The sequence below is a fragment of the Rhinopithecus roxellana genome, chromosome 21 (genome assembly GCF_007565055.1).
Source record: "Rhinopithecus roxellana isolate Shanxi Qingling chromosome 21, ASM756505v1, whole genome shotgun sequence".
In the NCBI taxonomy this organism is placed as follows: domain Eukaryota; kingdom Metazoa; phylum Chordata; class Mammalia; order Primates; family Cercopithecidae; genus Rhinopithecus; species Rhinopithecus roxellana.
Genome location: NC_044569.1, coordinates 61,867,080 through 61,886,251, shown reverse-complemented (window position 1 = coordinate 61,886,251; position 19,172 = coordinate 61,867,080). Strand labels below are relative to the sequence as shown.

Genomic DNA, 19,172 nt, shown 5'->3' with positions numbered 1-19,172 from the left:
GGTCAGGAGATCGAAACCAGCCTGGCTAACATGGTGAAACCCCGTCTCTACTAAAAATACACAGAAGATTAGCCACGCGTGGTGGCGGGCCCCTGTAGTTCCAGCTTCCCAGGAGGCTGAGGCAGAGAATGGTGTGAACCCGGGAGGCGGAGCTTGCAGTGAGCCGAGATGGCGCCACTGCACTCCAGCCTGGGCGACACAGCGAGACTCCCTCTCAAAAGAAGAAGACTCAGTTTTATGTCTAATGGGCTCACGGTGCAGTGAGGAACAAGATAGGTAAACAGTGAAAATACAATGGGAAGTTTTCCCTAGAAGTCAGGGGCAAAATGCTGTGGAAACAGCAAAAGCCAACTAAATGTTAGAAACTTTAGTTAGTTCGGGGGAGACTAGGGCAAAGCTTTCCCAGAGAAAGCCACTTGGGAACTGAGATGTGAAGGATGACGGGATCAGGCAGATGAGGTAGGGCATTTCAAGCAGAAGGCGTAGCAAGAGCTCTTCAGAATCTAGTAAATTTCAGCTAGAAGTGGTGGCTCAGGCCTGTAATCCCAACACTTTGGGAGGCCGAGGAGGTCAGAACACTTCAGGTCAGGAGTTCAAGACCAGGCTGGCCAACATGGTGAAACCCCATCTCTACAAAAAAAAACTAGCTGGGCTTGGTGGTGCATGCCTGTAATCCCAGCTACTACTTGGAAGGCTGAGGCAGGAGAATCACTTGAGCCTGGGAGGTGGAGGTTGCAGTGAGCTGAGATCGTGCCACTGCACTCCAGCTTGGGCGACAGAGTGAGATTGTCTCAAGGAAAAAAAAAAAATCTATTTAAACTTCTATTCACAGCAGCCTGGAATTAGCCACATTTAGAGTACAGGTCCGGAAGGATGAGGAATAAAGTCCGAAAGGTAAATGTGTTTTCATGACACAATGGAAAATGATGAGAATAGAGCCTAAGATAATACACACAAACTTCCTACAGTTACATGAACACATGGCTACATATACTAACAACAATCGCAAGTTATTTTGGAAAATTATTCATGAACTGTCTGTATTAATTATACTCATTAAGTTTAACTGATGTTACATTATCAACATCAGGTCAATGTAATGTTTATTACATTTCCATAGAGAAAGACAGTAAGTAGTTTATTAAAATCTCTTCCTTGTAGAAAAGAACAGTAGACAATCCTACACATTTGCATGCTTATGAATATGAAAGAAAGGGAAGTGAATTGTAATAACATGATAATTCCTCCTCTAACATTTTATGCATGTTAAGTCTGGGTGATTGCCAAAATAATGGAGACACATTTAGTTACTTGATGTTTAATATTTCTTTTGCAATCTAATTTCTTATTTTAAAATGTTAGTCAGAAAAAAAGAAGTCACTAAGTAGTAAAGGAAGTGGAAAGCCTAGTCACTCAGAAGGAATGTTGGAAAACTCATTGTGCCAGAGAAAATAGAATATATCATCTGTATCTGTTGTTTTAAAAGCCATTTCGAAGGATGTGGGGGCAGATATTTGAAAATTCTAATGTCACTTATTGCTAGGACAGATTCACATAAGAGGTATCTTAACAGATTTAAAATTCTGGAGCTGGTCTGGATAATGACTGTGAAGAACTTTTAACTGAGTTAATCTTGACTGTGAAGCATGGGTTACAATAGCACCTAGTGCAGCATGAATCTTTCCATTGGCATTAAATGCTTTAGCTTAAATGACCACTGGGCTTAGCAAAGACTGAATACAAGCAGTATCACCTCCCTTTAAACATATCTTTTATCACTTATCTTGTAAAAAAAAAAAAAATTCCAGGAAACAAATTTTCAGTAAAACTGAGCTAGCTCTCTTGGCAACCTCCCTGGCTTTCCTATCCACATCATGCAAATGTACATAAGACTGCTGCCAAGAAAAGGAGGAAAAAAAGAAACAGGAAATTGTGAACTATGAAAGTTGAAAATCATTGTTCCCCTCTTTTAGAAATGGCTTTTTCTGGGCACGATGGCTGCAGTGAGCAATGGTCACCACTGCACTCTGGCCTGGGTGCCAGAGTGAGACCCTGTCTCAAAAAAATAATAAAAAATAAAAAGTAAAAAGAAATGGCTATTTCTGTTACATTTCATGATTTCCCCCAGCAGCTTGTTGATTACTAAATGAGAGTGACTTCTAAATAAAACCAGCGTGTTTATTCAATCCATCGGAAAACGCTGAGAAAGGGTTTGCCGAGGCTGGTGGAATCAGGGCTCTGCCAGGACAAAGAAGTCACCTCTCAGTGACTCATGTAAGATGCATTTTAAAATTGTTGCATGTGAGACACTTCCAATGATTGCCCTGACAATGCACCCCAAATGTGGCACGGTTCTTTCAGAAAGGGTAAGGTCGGTTTCCAGGTAAGCTAATTCCTTCATCAGCAACACCAGCTGATGCACTCTGAGAACCTCCTTCCTAAGATGCGGAAGACTTACACAGAGGAAATGTTCTAGGATAAGGTTGTGGAGTTGTGTGGGTGCGGGTGTTGTTTTTGTTTTTGTTTTTGACACAGTGTCTTGCCCTGTCACCCAGGCTTGAGTGCAGTGGTACAATCACAACTCACTGCAGTGTTGACTTCCTGGGCTCAAAGGATCTTCCCACCCCAGCCTCCTGAGTAGCTGGGACTACAGGTGCGGGCCACCACGCCTCGCTAATTTTATTTTGTATTTTTCGTAGAGAAGGGATTTCACCATGTTTTCCAGGCTGGTTTCGAACTCCTAGGCTCAGGCAATCCACTGGTCTTAGCCTCGCAAAGTGCTGGGATTATAGGCCTGAGGCACGGCACCTAGGATAAGATTTTAACATGCCTCTATCTGGTGAGTTCCATGCAAGATGGGTTTTCAAAGGATTTGTCTCATCAAAGATGAAACTCTACTTTCTTGCAAGTCTTTTTTCAAATGCAACTTTTCAAGAAGCCTACCCTGACCATATTATTTAAAATTGTGACTTATCCTCCCACTCCTAATCTCTTAATCCTGCTTTTATTATTATTATTCGCTCTGTCGCCCAGGCTGGAGTGCAATGGGGCAATATTGGCTCACTGCAACCTCTGCCTCCGGGGTTCAAGCAATTATCTGTCTCAGCCTCCTGAGTAGCTGGGATTACAGAAGCCCACCACCACGCCTGGCTAATTTTTTGTATTTTTAGTAGAGACGGGGTTTCACCATCTTGGCCAGGCTGATCTTGAACTCCTGACCTCGTGATCCACCTGCCTTGGCCTCCCAAAGTGCTGGGATTACAGGCGTGAGCCACCGTGCCTGGTCTATTATTTTTTAATGTACAAATCTTAAACATACAGGTCAATGAATTCTTGCATATGTGTCTACTCATATAATTACCATTCAGATCAAGAAATACAACTTTTTACAGCACTCCAAAAGGCAGCTCCTTCGGGGACCTTCTCCCAGTCCAGCCTGTTCTATTTTTTCAAAGCATTTGCTGCGTTTTAAGATAGTGGCACAGGCTGGGCGCGGTGGCTCAAGCCTGTAATCCCAGCACTTTGGGAGGCCGAGACGGGCGGATCACGAGGTCAGGAGATCAAGACCATCCTGGCTAACACTGTGAAACCCCGTCTCTACTAAAAAATACAAAAAACTAGCCGGGCGAGGTGGCGGGCGCCTGTAGTCCCAGCTACTCAGGAGGCTGAGGCAGGAGAATGGCGTAAACCCGGGAGGCGGAGCTTGCAGTGAGCTGAGATCCAGCCACTGCACTCCAGCCCAGGCAACAGAGCGAGACTCCGTCTCAAAAAAAAAAAAAAAAAAAAAAGATAGTGGCACAGTGGCTCACGCTTGTAATCCCAGCACTTTGGGAGTCTGAGGGGGGTGGATCACGAGGTCACGAGTTCACGACCACCCTGACCAACATGGTGAAACCTCCGTTAGTCCGGCCTGGTGGCCATGCCTGTAACCCCAGCTACTCGAGAGGCTGAGGCAGGAGAATTGCTTGAACCCAGGAGGCAGAGGTTGCAGCGAGCCGAGATCACACCACTGCACTCCAGCCTGAGCATCAGAGCGATACTCTGTCCAAAAAAAAAAAAAAGATACTTGATTGGCTCATTGATGTACCCAAGCAACTAGAAAAGTGCCTGACACATAGTAAGCACTCAATAAATATTTGTTGAATGAAAGAATATCATTTGATTTTGAGACAGAGCCTCACTCTGTTGCCCAGGCTGGAGTGCAGTGGCACAAGCTCAGCTCACTGCCTGCCACTTCAGTCTCCCAGGTTCAATCGATTCTCCTGCTTCAGACTCCTGAGTAGCTGGGATCACAGGCGCCCACCACCAAGCTTGGTTAATTTTTGTATTTTTAGTACAGGCGGTGGCTCATGCCTGTAATCCCAGCACCTTGGGAGGCCAAGGCAGGTGGGCCGCTTGAATTGGGGAGTTCGAGACCAGCCTGGGCAACATAGTGAAACCCTGTCTCTATAAATAAATAAACAAGTAAATAAATGGAGACATCAGAATGATACTGATCAGATCTAGGTACAGGTGTGGATTGGATGCGTCCTTGTGTAGTCTCTTCTATGTAACATTTTCTTGGACAGGTTGAGCACTTGGTAGTGGATCTGAAAGGAGGGGGTGCCCCCTTTAATCTGGAATCCCTTCTTGATTCCTTAGGTTTGCTGGCATGTATCCAGATAGGGGCAGAGTCTTCCTAAACGGCTTCCCCCCTTTGGAGTCTGCTGTTCCTTGCATGCCATAACCCAGTCTTGAGAACTTGACCCATCTTCCATTGCTCCCCTCTCCCAGTCAGTTGCAGGTTGTGGCCACTTTGTGCCCTATCTCTCTTCTGTGGTGTCCCTTGAATTTCCCCCTTTTTACTTCCCTGGGCAACCCCTCCGTATGTCGTTGTCCCAGCCTCCCAAGTGATTCTCCCGTCTTTAGTCTTATCCTCTCTAGACTGTCTCCCTATTATTTTTCCTAAAACACAGCCTTGATCATGTTCATGCTCTGGTCCTAAACTGTCAATGGTTTGCAGGTGCTACCAAAAAACAAGTCTAAATGTCTTAGATCAACCAGTGTCACCAACAGGCCTATGTTCTCTTGCATCGGTACCTTTGTTCTGTTGTTAGCTTCAGAAAAGAAGTGCTGGAAGAGACTATCTGGTCCAATCTCATTTTACAAATGAGGAAACTGAGGCCTGGAGAGATTGAGTGACTGACCAGCAACTAGTCAGAGAACAAGTTTGACTCATGAAAAGGAAGCCCAGAGCAGCCTCGGGGTTGGTATCAGACAAGATCCAGCCAGTCGGCCACCCATTGAATACCCTCTCCACACAACTCTGATCCCTAAAATTGTGGATCTTTGAGTCCCATCAAGCACGGCCTCCTGTAGGAAGCCTCTGTGATGACCCAGTTGGGAGTCTGGACTCTCGTGCACAGATGCGAGCTTCTAGGTGACTGGGAATCTGTCTAGGAGTCCTGGCTCCCCTACTGCGTTTTAAGCAGACTCTGATCTTTGGCTTTCCTCAATTCTTATCTCAACGACTCCGTCCATAGTCGGGGAGCGGTAAAAGTCTACTCAAGAAGGAGGGTAATGTCTATACTGCTGGGGAGGCGCGATTCACCCGCTCAGACACCAGTCAGCCACGAGACGCTGAGTCCAAAATTTCCACCTACGTTGCGTGGTTCACTTGCTGCACCTTAACTCCTTTTGACTCCAACCCCAAAACACTTGAGAGCGTTTGGACTCGGCAGAAAGCCTGCTGGCTGCAGTCACAGGATACGTTTCTGGAAGTCTTGAGGTGCGGCCTCTTTCTTCACCCTCCACGCGGCGAACCTTGACGCGCATTAGATGACCGGTCCCCAAACATGACTTGGCATCAAGAGGACACAGCTCTCCTTACCGAGGGAGCTCAGGTCCCGGGCGCGCCGCGGCCCCATCAGCTTTCCAGGCTGGCTCAGTCCTCGACCCGGGGTGACGGCCAAGTCAGCCAAGGGCGGCGGGAAAGTGACGCTGGGCTGGAGAGGCGGAGTAGCGAGTGCGGCCCCCGGGGAGCCGAGAGCGGCTGCAGCAGCCAGGTCTCAGGCTGGGCCAGGCAAGGGGGTCGCAGGCTGGACTCGGAAGACTGACGCGGGTGCCCACCTGACTCCAGGACTCACGGAGGGCGTGGGACAGAAGCTGGACCTGGGCCGCCTCGGGCCGCCCGGGGGCTTGCAGTCCAGCCCCTCTCCGCCCTGGGGAGGGAAATAGGGAGGGGAGAAGGCCGAGCCCGCCTCCAGCCCCAGCCCCAGCCCCAGCCCCAGCGGGTCTCGGCGGCTGCGGCTGCTGGAGGGTGACGAGAGGCACCTCCCCGAGCGGAGAAACCAGTTTGGCCGGTCCCGCGGAGCGGAGAGAAAAAGGCGGCTGCAGAGGAAGGGTGCAAGGACGCGGGGCGGGGAAAGGCGGAGGAGCCACTGGCGAGCCACGAGAGCCGGAGGTGCCGCCGCCAACTGGATACGCTTCCCGGGGCCCCCGGCCAGCCCCCGTACGCCATGCAGCGCTAGCTCGGCTGCCAGGGCTGGGGCCGGGCGGGCGGTTTCTGCGGCCAGGTGCGCAGCAAGCGCTCGGAGCGGCGCGCACCCGGCGGATGCCCCAGCCGGGGCCCAGCGAGCGCCAGGTAAGGAGCGGAGCGGCGCCGGGGGCCCCCGGACCTCCCCAAGCCCGCTGGCCCGGCGGTGTCCTGCAGGTCTCCTGGCCGCTCCCGCCGCACTTTGGAGATACGGGATGCGGCGGCAGCAGCTGTCCGCGCCCTAGTACTCCCAAGCCCGCACAGGTGGGTGGAGGTGCTGGGAGCCCCCGTGGCCTCGGGGACTGCGTGAGAGACACCGCCAGCTGGGCGGGCAGCTGCGGAGAGTTCCGTGGGGTTTTCATCTGCCTAGAGGAGGGAACTCTCGGGGTGTCTGGGTTCTTCGATAGGTAGCTACACACACGTCTAGGGGTTAAGCCAGGTAGGGCTTGCGGCTCCTTGGGGGATGCCGCTGGCTTCTGTGCGGTGGCTACCGCCCCTCTGGGAGTCCCCAATGACCAGGTTCTGCTGGGGCGCTCTTTGGGAGCAGATGCCAACGTGTCCGTAAAGGACTTGCGGACCAAACGTATCTGACCGCAGCCCACCTGCCGGAGGGATGGAGGGGGTGAGATCGCTCTCCTCCCCAGCTCCTGCTGCAGGGCCGGGTACGCGCAGACATCTTCCGTGCGCTTTATTGTGGGATGGGGAGGGGAGGTGATGGGGAAAACCGACACTGTTTTTCCGGTGACTGTCGGGTCGCGTCCGCCAGCCCAGCTGAGAAGGCTGCAGGCATCTCCTTCCCTCAGCAGTTTGGTGCGGGGCGCTGTCACCTCGCTGTGTGCACGCGGAGGGACTACTTGTTGGGGGGGGGGCGCGGGGAGATGTTGCAGAGAATGGCCCAGTGCTTTAACACCCCCCGCCCCCACTTCTCCAACTCCTTCCTTCTCCCCAAAGTGAAAGAAAAGTTCTGAAGTGTCCGCCCAACTTTTCCGAGGGAGGCGTGTGCCTGTATTCCCTGCCGGGGTTGGGCGGGGGCGGATAGGGGAGGCTCGGAGCGCAGATCCGTGACAGCTGTACGGGAGAGACTGGGGTGCAGTAAGGATGCAAAATGGGAGAGGGGGATTGACACGCAAAAGTAAGGGGGACTTGGGCCGCCTTTCTGCCGGGTGAGTCCCCACTCAACCCTACCCGACCCCCTTGGCCTGCACACGCTGCCCTTGGGGGGCTGCAAGCCCTTCCTGGGTAGCTCCTAACACTGCCGAGTCCCTCTGCCGGAAACTGGCCTCCCTGTTGGCTTGAGAAAATATTCGCTCCCATCTTCCTGGTTGTATTGCCTTCAAAATTTTGCCCCTACCCATGGGAAATTAAAAAGAAAACACTAGTGGGATGTTTGGAGATCACCCAGCACAGGGTAGGTTATCGATGAAGGTTAACTGCTTTCAGGAACAAAAACTAAAAAAACGACGCGTGATAAAGCCTCTAGGGATAGTGAATATGAGCCCGTAAAAATGGGGGACACAACAGCAGATGTGAAGTAGAAGCGCTAATTTTCATCGGCTAAGGAATACTTTTGTGTTAGACCTAAGAAGCCATTCATTAATTCTGGGTCTATTGTTGAAGGCTTTATTAAACCCTATTATAAATGCATAGACTGTGCACAAGATAATTAATGCTTATTAGCTGATTACTTTCTGGGGGAGAAGTCACGCCTGCCTGCAGTTAACTCCTCTGAATCCTCTTAATGATTTTCATTATGTAGTGGAGCTTTCCTTGCTATAATTTTGGGAAAGAACATTAACCACTTTGTGCATTTGTCATTTTCCAGTGGCTGTATTTTAGTAACTTAGTGATTCTTTGTGTGGGTTATTAAGGGCCGAGCAAGACTTGTGTGATTATTACTGTCCAACACAGATACCACCTGTGTGAGGTCAGCTCTGGCTCCTTTCAAGGTTTCCTTATGGATTTTAAGGAACATACACGGCTGTGTGCACTTGTTAGTACATCCTAGTGATAGAACTGGGAGAGGTTTCATTTTGTTTTTTGTTTAGTAGAGGTTTTAAAATAATAATGTGGTAAAGCAAATGGCTTAGCAAAAAGAAGTCTTCAGTAGTAAGGCAAGTTCAGGACTGATTTTATGTTTAATCTGATTTTCAGTCTAGGGGATCTTAGTGCTAACGGAGTCACTACCAGATCTGGCTGTAGAATGTTCCTTTCCTTTCCTTCCGTCCACTCCTCTTTCCTCTTTCTTTTCCTTCCTTTTGAAGCAAGGAGAAGTGGAAAACATACGAATTTAGATGCCCACAGATTTCAGTTCTTTTAACTGCTAATTGTATAAACTTAAATGAATTCTTAAGTTGTCTGAACCTCTGTTTGCTCCTCTGTTGAGGGGGGAAGATATTATCAATCTCTTTGGATTGTTGAAGGAATTAAATCAGAGAACATGTGAATATTCTTTATACATAGTCAGTGTTTGAATGTTGGTTTCTTACTTTCTTTATTAGACTGATATCTAAAAATACTATTATTGCCGGTATCTGGTATATTTTTAATATTTTATTGCTTTACGAATTAAAATTCCAATTTAGTTTTTATTAAGCAACATTCTCAGAATGCAGGTAATTCTTATAACTCCAGGGAGATTTTACGAGTTACCTTTGCTCTTTAGCGTCGCTCACTGAAAAAGAAACCGATGCACTCATGAATGCAGAGGAACTTGCTTTTTAGGTACCAGAACAAGTTGTTTTTTAAAATTTTTTATAAATCAAGTAAATAGAGACAGAGCCTTGTTATGTTGCCCAGGCTGATCTAAAACTCCTGGCCTCAAGCAATCCTCCTGCCTTGGCCTCCCAAAGTGCTGGAAAGTGCTGGGGTTAGAGGTGTGAGCCACTGTGCTTGGCCCTAGAACAATTTATGTCCCAAATCTCTCTAAAACAGAGATGCCTTTTAAATTGCTTAAGCACTTAATTTTAGAGTTTGTTTCTATACTTGCTTCTAGTTTAGTCTCCTGGAAAGTTTTTCTTTGTGGTGTCTTCAGGTATCTTGTGAGTTTTCAGGTCTGTTGACATGTCGTTAGATTAACTGTATTCATGCCTGTAGGCTTTTTCTTACTTATTAGTAAAAATTAATTTGCTGTCAGAAGTTAACATAAAAAGAAGATAGGTTATCTTTTCATTCTGTTAACCAAGTTACTCCTGAATCCCCATTCCTGTGCTCAGCTAAAAGTAATACCTAGTCTAAGATCTTTTGAGGTCCTCTGTCACTGAAGACCTGGTATTGTGGAGGAAGATTCTGAAAGCATATATATGTGCATGTATATATATAGATATGTGCATGTATATATACGTGTGTATGTGTACGTATCAGTCTTGTTTCTCATTTTCTTTTCTTTTCTTTCTTTTTTTTTTTTTTTGAGACAGAATCTTGCTCTGTCACCCAGACTGGAGTGCAGTGGCGTGATCTCACTGCAACCTCCTCTTCGCTGGTTCAAGTGATTCTCGTGTCTCAGCCTCCCGAGTAACTGGGATCACAGGCGTGTGCCACCATGCCCAGCTAATTTTTGTATTTTTAGTAGAGACCAGTTTCACCTTGTTGGCCAGGCTGGTCTCAAACTCCTAGCCTCAAGCAATTCACCAAGGTGGCCTCCCAAAGTGCTGGGATTATAGGCATGAGCCACTGCGCCATGCCTCATTTTCTTAAAAAACAGATAACTTTTATCATCTGAATCTTAAGGCCATATTAGTACTTTCCCTGATACTTATAAATGCATTGCACTTTTAAATAAATTGCTGCCCAACCCTTCCACAATGAGAAATACGTTTCATAACTGGTCCCTGCAAGCAGTCCAGAGGCAGCAGTGAAACGGAGGTTGCCAGCCTTGGAGTCCTTTGACCTGGATTGAAACACAGGCCTCATAGCTTCCTAGGTGCATAACCTAGGGCAAGTTACTTTGCCTCTCTAGGCTTCAGTTTCCTAATCTGTAAATGGGATAATAATAGTACTGCCTCACAAGGCTGTGATGAGTTCCAAATGAGATAGCTTAGGTAGAGGACTTAGCACACAGCTCAGTAAAAGGTAGTCATTAATACATTGTTGTGTTGTTGCTATGACTTTGTAAATATCACTCACCCAGTCATTGCCTTTCTCCTGGGCTATGTAGGAAACAGGAATCATTCTACAAGTTACTATTTACTTTGCAAACATCAGTGCCCATTTGCACCAGGCACTGGAAAGACAGAGTTCCCCAGAGCAGGGGCAAGGTTCTAATCTCCGATCTACACTATTGTTCTTAAGCCCAGGTGGCTCAGAGGACCAGAGTGCTCATTTGCCTCTTAACCTTGCAGGACAACTTGTGAGGGGGCCTGGTTGCTGTCTCACCTGGGTGCTACCTCCTCCTGCACGGTAGAAGCCTGTGGAATGCTCCTGAGCCCCCTTTACCCCTCACTTCAGTTGGTCTCTTCTCTCCCTCATCCTCCACGCTCCTGTTTTTCTATTTTTAATTTTTGTTTATTTATTTACTTTAGACAGGGTCTTGCTCTGTCATCCAGGCTAGAGGGGAGAGGCACGAACATGGCTCACTGCAGCCTTGACCTCTTGGGTTCAGGTGATTCTACCACCTCAGCCTCTCAAGTGGCTGGGACCGCAGGTGGGTGCCATAGTGCGCAGCTATTTATTTATTTTTTCTGTAGAGACAGGGTCTCACCATGTTGCCCAGGCTTCTCTTGAACTCTTAGGCTCAAGCAGTTCTCCCTCCTGGGCCTCCCAATATGCTGGGATTACAGGTGTGAACCACCATGCCTGACCCACATTCCTGTTTTTTTGTTTTGTTTTTTAATTACTATTCTGTTTAAAACTCGACAGCTTCTGAACCCTGTGGCTTCTTGAAAGGCTCATTGCTCTCTGTGGTCTTCTTAGTTGTGGATCCTGGGTAGGCATTGCTAATGACAGAGAACCTTGGTATACCTCTCTGCTTCATGGAAGTCTGTGGGGTTCACAGAGGGCCTGAGTTGGGTTTCTTCTTTGGTGAGAAAGCAGATCAGAGGCCTGGCGCGGTGGCTCACCCCTGTAATCCCAACACTTTGGGAGGCTGAGGTGGGTGGATCATGAGTTCAGGAGTTCGAGACCAGCCTGGCCAACATAGTGAAACCTCGTCTCTATTAAAAATACAAAAATTAGCTGGGTGTGGTGGCATGTGCCCGTAGTCCCAGCTACTCGGGAGTCTGAGGCAGGAGAATTACTTGAGCCTGGGAGGCAGAGGTTGTAGTGAGCTGAGACCTTGCCATTGTACTCCAGCCTGGGCAACAGAGCGAGACTCCATCTCAAAAAAAAAAAAAGAAGGAAGGAAGGCAAGCAAGCAAGCAAGCAGATCGGGTGTTTGCTCTCTTCCTGCTTGGGACCTTGTCCCTCTTTGCATGGAGGGATGGTTTCCTTAGGTCCTGGGGGACAGCCCAGGTCACTTCCGCTTGGAAGATCTGTGTTCTTTATCAGTCTTTCAATCTAGTATATTTGCATTTAATAGGTGACAAATGGGCCTGGATGCTGTGGTGGGGATGGAGTGGGAAACCAGCTGTCAGTCTGACATTGACTCCTGGAGGGGAGGGTCACCTGTGTTCCTGGGCAGCCTTTCAGTGGCGAAGGCCACCATCCCCCCAGTGTGATTGAGAAGCCTGGCACTTCTGCATTGAGTACTGTGGAGCCTGACCTTTGGCTGGTAGCTTGGTCTTTATTGACAGGGCTGTCGTTTATGGCTTCGTTACTTTGCTGCCGAGTGTCTTTCGTTCCACTGGAGTTGCGGTTTGTTTGATTTAGTGCAAGTAGTGTTTGAAAACAGTTTTCTAACCTTTATTGAAATTGAGCTGCACTAGAAAATCCTCTTTGGAAACCCTCAGGCACTAAATACTGTCCTTCACTTAGTATCAGAATGTCTATTCTTGCTGTTTAGGGAAGCTTCCATGGATTGGATGAACTATTTATTTTATAGAGTGTGGCGTAATTTGTGTACAAATCCTTATTTTCTCTTCCTGGAACTTAGTGAATTACTGACATGATCCTCTGAGATTTCTGTGCATGATCTGTAAATCCAGGAGGAACGCTTAACATTTTCTATAAGAACATAACTCACACCGGTAATCCCAGCACTTTGGGAGGACAAAGTGGGCAGATCATGAGGTCAAGAGATCGAGACCATCCTGGCCAACATGGTGAAACCCTGTCTCTTCTAAAAATACAAAAATTAGCTGGGAATGGTGGCACACACCTGTAGTCCCAGCTACTCCAGAGGCTGAGGCAGGAGAATCGCTTGAATCCAGGAGGCAGAGGTTGCAGTGAGCTGAGATTGCACCACTGCATTCCAACCTGGCGACTGAGTGAGACTCTGTCTCAAAAACAAACAAACAAATAAAAACAACAACAACAACATAGGTAACCCTTTGACTTGGGTGGTTTAAATATTCACTCACTGGGGAGATGGGTAGGTTTTGTACATTTCATGCTGGGAAATAATGCTCCTATCTTTATATTGAAAAATTAAAGTGTGAGTCCTCTAAGTCAGGCACTAGTAGCTGCTGTATCAACTTCCAGATGCTGTAACAACCTCCAGTTTTTTTGTTTGTTTGTTTGTTTCTAATTTAGAGGCAGGGTCTCAAGATATTACCCAGGCTGGTCTCGAACTTCTAAGCTCAGGTGATTCTCTCACCTTAGTCTCCTGAGTAGTTGAGAATACAGGCATGTGCCACTGCACCCAGCAACCTCCAGAACTTTTGTTACAATAAGGACTTTTAAGTGTGTGAAGTTCATCAGACTACAAAGATTGTAAGAATTAAAAGAAAATCGGTGCCCTGATTTATACCAGTACAACTTTGAGAGGAGGAGAGGTTCCTCATGATCTTGTCTTCTTAGTGTCGAAGTGTATTCCATGGGAATTTTTTATTTTTTTATTTTTTGAGATGGGGTCTCGCTCTGTCCTCCAGGCTGGAATGCAGTGGTGCGATCTCGGCTCTCTGCAACCTCTGCCTCCTGGGTTCAAGTGATTCTCCTGCCTCAGCCTCCCAAGTAGCTGGGATTACAGGCATGGCCACCAGACTGGGCTAATTTTTGTATTTTTAGCAGAAACGGGGTTTCACCTTGTTGGCCAGGCTGATCTTGAACTCCTGACCTCAAGTGATCCGCCCACCTTGGCCTCCCAAAGTGTTGGGATTACAGGTGTGAGCTACTGCGCCTGATCTTTTTTTTTTTTAGTGTAAAATATACATAACGTAACATTTACCATTTTGATCCTTTTTAAGTGGACAATTCAGTGGCATTGGGTACATTCACATTGTTGTGCAAACATCACCACCATCCACCTTCAGAACTTTTCATCATCTCAAATAGAAACACTGTCCACGAAAGAGTAACTACCCTTTTCTTCCTATTTCCTGGTCCCTGTAACCTCTATTCAGCTTTCTCCATGAATTTGACTATTCTACAATACCTCAGGTTAAGTAGAATCACACAATATTTGCCCTTTTATGACTAGCTTATTTCACTAGTGTAATATCTTTAAGGTTCATCTATGTTGTAGCATGAGTCAGAATTTCCTTCCTTTTGAGGGCTGATTAATATTCCATTGTATGCACATACCACATTTTGTTTACCCATTCATCTGTGATGGATATTTGGGTAGTTTTCACCTCTGGCTATTGTAATTTTTTCAATTAAAAAAAATGTTTTAGGACAAGGTCTCACTCTGTTGCCCAGGCTGGAGTGCAGTGGTGTGATCATAGCTTACTGCAGCTTTGAACTCCTGGGCTCAAGCCATCCTCCTGCCTCAGCCTCCCAAATGTCTGGGACTACAGGCACTCACCACCACAGCCAGCTAATTTAAAAAAAATTGTGTGTGTGTGTGTGTGTGTGTGTGTGTAATGGGGGTCTTGATATGTTGCCCAGGCTGAACTCCAGGGCTCAAGCTATCCTCCTGCCTTTGCCTCCTAGTATTGAGATGACAGGTGTGAGTCACCACGCCTGGCCCACCTCTGGCTATTCTGGCTATTGTGACTAATGCTGCCATGGACCTGGGCATACACGTATCTGTTTGTTCATGTCAGTTTTTGAGCCCCTCTTACTCAGTTTGGTAAAATGTATACTTCATAAATGAGATGGGCAGGGCTGCATATTATAGTATTTATTACCATGCTTTCCTCCAGAGTAGCATGGAAATAAGAATGCAAGGAATGTGGGAGGAGGGTGGTGGTGAAGACACCTGAAGGCAGCACGTGCCTCTCCTTTTCACCTGCAGCTGCTCTCACTGAGCTGGCGGTCATATGCCATTCTTTCTTTTCTTTTCTTTTCTTTTCTTTTCTTTTCTTTCTTTTTTTTTTTTTTTTGTGACAGAGTTTCCCTCTGTCGCCCAGGCTGGAGTGCAATGGCGCAATCTCAGCTCACTGCAACCTCCACCTCCCAGGTTCAAGTGATTCTCCTGCCTCAGCCTCCCAAGTAGCTGGGATTACAGGCACGCACCACATGCCTGTCGTATGCCATTCTATTATCCAACTGGTCTGTGCTATGGGTGACTCTTTCCTCTGTGTCAGGGTGGGTGTAAAAGCCCCAGGGTTGTAGCCCCACCATCTGGTCATCTCTGCTAACCACAGCCACCTTCCAGAGATGACATTCCATAGAATTGACTTTTTTTTTATTTTATTTTAATAATGTCGAGTTGTTTTTCCCCTTAGGGCAGAATCCATGGCAAGGCAAAAGGTCAGTGACAGACTATAGCATGGCAGAGTTATCCGATGTTCCACCTCTATAACAATGTGCTTCTAGGTGTCCTGGTATAAAAGCCAGACACCTTTGTGTAATAATTAGATGTCAATCTGTTCAAGACACCTTAATCTGTAGTTTCTAGAGAACAATAGACTCTCATATGAGTTTATACTCATACTGTGCCCTGAAAATTAGTCAAATAAGGATTTGCATGTTTAAAAAGCAGGTTTTTAAAGTAAAACAAAACACACAAAAACTCATCAAAGCTTGAAGCCAACCAAAAATACTACTATCCCTAGGTGTCCACCCACTTTCCTATTTAATGCCAACTTGCTGCAGAGGCCCTAGGGTAAGAGTGCTTGGCTTATCTAGCTGTTCCTCCAATGAGTAAGTGGGGAAGGGAAGGAGAAGAAGGAGGTAAGGGCAGAGAGGAAGGGGAGCCAGGTCTTGCAGAGCTTGCCAGGCTGTGTAAGGACTTTGGCTTTGATTTCTTGGAAGATGGAGGCTCAGTGCAGGGCATTGCTCCTTGGAGTGGCGTGATCTGTGTGAAGACCCGCCCAGGCAGAAGGTTCCCAATCCAGGAGTTCAAGCAGGAGACAAAGCCAGGCAAGTGAGGGTGGAAGCTTTTGCCAGGGTGGTAGTGTCCATCAGGATGGTAGCTGTGGAGCTGAAATGTCAGATTCTTGAGAAAGACAGAGAAGAAAGGACACAGAGAGAAGGGGATCGGACATAGGCATACGTGCAACTTTTATTTTGATAGATCGAAGTGCCAACAGGACTTCCGGAGAGATTAGATGTGGGGTGAGAGAGAGAGAGGAGCCAAAGATAACCTTCTCGGCAGAACCTGGGTTGCAAAAGGAAATCTGAGTTTCAAATGCTGGAAATTCGCTGGGCTGTGTTCAGATCACTTGCAACTAGGTTATAAAGAGGCTCCTCAGAAACATACATATAAGGCTTTGGTTCACAGAACTTTGTGTTTACCGTCAGCCTGTCTTCCTAGTTTGGAGGAAAGGGCATTGTTAGAAAAGAAACGGTTTTCAGGAAGCAGAGGACTTGACTTCACTGACAGGAGGGTGGTCTGTAACCCACAGGCTGTCCTGCCAGGGCTGCTGTCGCAGGTATTGCCACTCACAAGCCCCTAGTCCCCTTCCCTATCCTGTTTGTCTTTTGCCTAATTGGGGGGTTTAGCTCTTTCCAGCCACTCCCCATCTCCATACACATGGATTTTTTGTTTTAAACAACTATATTGAGATCTAATTCGTGTACCATACAATTCAGCCTTTTAAAATACACAATTCAGTGGTTTCTTAGTATATTTACAGAGCTGTGCACCCATTGCCACAATCTGTGTTAGAACCTTTTCATCACCCCCTAAGAGAAACCGTGTGCCTTTGAGCTGTGCCTCGTTTATCTCCTTGTCCCTGCAGCCCCTGGCAGCCTCTCATCTACCTTCTGCTTCTATGGGTTTGCTAATCCTGGACATTTTATATAAATGGAATCGTATGATATGTGGTCTTTTGTGGTCATCTTTTTACACTTAGCATAATGTTTTTAATGTATATTATGGTCGGGTACGGTGGCTCACACCTGTAATCCCAGCACTTTGCGGGGCTGAGGTGGGCAGATCGCATGAGCTCAGGAGTTCGAGACCAGCCTGGGCAACATAGTGAGACCCTGTCTCAATTTTTTTAAATTGTAAAAAAAAAAAAAATTAATAAAAAAATTCATCCATATTGTATTGTTTGTCAATACTTAATTTCTTTATATTGTCAAACACACTAGCTACTTTTGCACATGATACATTCTTGAAAAAATGCACAGGCAATGGAAATGTGTGCTAGTTGCAAATAGACTGACATGTTATAAAAGGAATGTTTTGTGCCCAGAGAGCTACAAATATGTGTGTGTGGATGTAAGTGTTCATTTGCTCACCTTCACAATTGATTACAAAGTGCACAGTGACTGTGACTCTAAAGACAAGGGGCCTTCTGGTGGCCTAGTGATTTTCTTTCATTTAGTGATTCAACAATTACTTATTAAATACCCACTACATTGCCAGGTACTGCCAGTAAATACAGTGAGGAACAAAGCAGACATGCCCTTCCCCTCAGGGAGCTTACAGGGTTGTCGAGAGTTCGATGAGAGATAGAGACTAAACAAAATATTGAACAAAAGAGACATGAAACAATTTGATATTAGAATTATAATCTGTGATAAGGGCCTTAAAGAAAAATAAGATATTTCTAAGAGAATAATGAGGACCTACTTTAAAATGGCCCAGGAGGAACCCAGGCATCCACTGACAAATGAATGAATACACAAAATTGGTGTATCCATGTGATTAGGATATCTCTTAGCCTTAAAAATGAAGGGAATTTTTGCTGAGCACGGAGGCTTATGCCTGTAATCCCAGCGTTTTGGGAGGCCAAGTCTGGGGGACAACTTGAGACCAGAAGTTCGAGATCTAGCTTAGCCAACATGGTGAACCCCTGTCTCTACTAAAAATACAAAAATTAGCCAGGCGTAGCAGTGGATACCTGTAATCCCAGCTACTCGGGAGGCTATGACACAAGAATCACTTGAACCCAGGAGCGGAGGTTACGGTGAGCCAAAATCGTACCACTGCACTCCACCAGGGACAGCAGAGTGAAACTCGGCCTCAGAAAAAAAAAAAAAAAAAAAAAGAAAAGAAAAAGAAAAAAGGAAGGAAATTTTAATACATGCTACATGGATGAACTTTGAAGACATTATGCTAAATGAAATAAGTGAGACACAAAAGGACAAACAAGTATTTTGCGATTCCACTTACATGAAGTACCCAGAATTGTCAAGTTCATAGAGACAGAAAATTGAGCAGTGGTTGCCAGGGGCTGGGCCAGGGAAGAATGGGGAGTTAGTGTTTAATGGACCCTGAGTTTCACTTTGGGAAGATGAAAAATTTCTAGGGATGGGTGGTGGTGGTAATTGCAGAATCATGTGGACACACTTAATATCACTTAGAAGGCATTAAAGGCCGGGCATGGTGGCTCATGCCTGTAATCCCAGCACTTTGGGAGGCCGAGGTGGACAAATTGCCTAAGGTCAGGAGTTCAACACCAGCCTGGCCAACATGGTGAAACCCCATCTCTACTAAAAAATACAAAAATTAGCCAGGTGTGGTGGTGCATGCCTGTAATCCCAGCTACTCGGGAAACTGAGGCAGGAGAATTGCTTGAACCCAGGAGGCGGAGGTTGCAGTGAGCGGAGATGGCACCACTGCACTTCAGCCTAGGCAACAGAGCAAGACTCTATCTCAAAAAAATAAAATAAATAAAATAAAATAAAAGTAGTTAAAATGGTAAATTTTATGCTTTGTCTATTTTAGCATAATTTTAAAAATGGCCCAGGGAGTGGGGCCTCTTGAAGGAGGTTATACTTAAGTTGAGACCTAGAGGATAAGAAGGTACCAGTCAGGGGAATAGTGGTCCAGTCAATGGGAACAGCATGTACAAAGGCCCTGGGGTGGGTGAGAGCTTAGTGCTGTGCTCTAGGAATTGTGAGAGGCCAGAATACCGGGGGTGACAGCTGGGGCTGCCATTGTATGAGGGAGGCAGGCACCAAACTGCAGAGAACCTGATAGGAAGTCACTAACATATTTTTAAGCAGTGGAGTGATGTGATTTGATTCCTGGTTTTGGCTGATAATCCAGAGACTATGATATGGGGAATGGGTTGTTTGTGGGGGTGGGGTGGGTGGGGCAGGAAATGAGGCCAGAAGCAAGGAGAGGAAATTTGGGAGGCTGCTGCAGTGTCCATGAGAGAGAGAGGGTGGGGGCTTGGGCCCGATAACGGGAGTGGGGATGAGAAGTGGAAGGTAGGAGCTGCACTTCACAAGGGGAATCCTGGTCTTCGTGATGGGCTGGATTTGAAGATGTAAAAGAAGAGAA

General features: G+C 46.6%; 1 protein-coding gene across 3 annotated transcripts in view; it reads left to right on the top strand.

The window, feature by feature from the left end:
* Positions 1-6,144: 6,144 nt before the first annotated feature.
* Positions 6,145-19,172, top strand: part of ATP8B1 (ATPase phospholipid transporting 8B1) — a 151,687-nt gene continuing 138,659 nt past the window's right edge. For all 3 annotated transcript variants that reach the window (XM_030926161.1, XM_010374682.2, XM_030926160.1), the window contains exon 1: positions 6,145-6,622. The gene's annotated coding sequence lies outside the window, so the exon portion shown is untranslated. The remainder of the gene's footprint in view (positions 6,623-19,172) is intronic.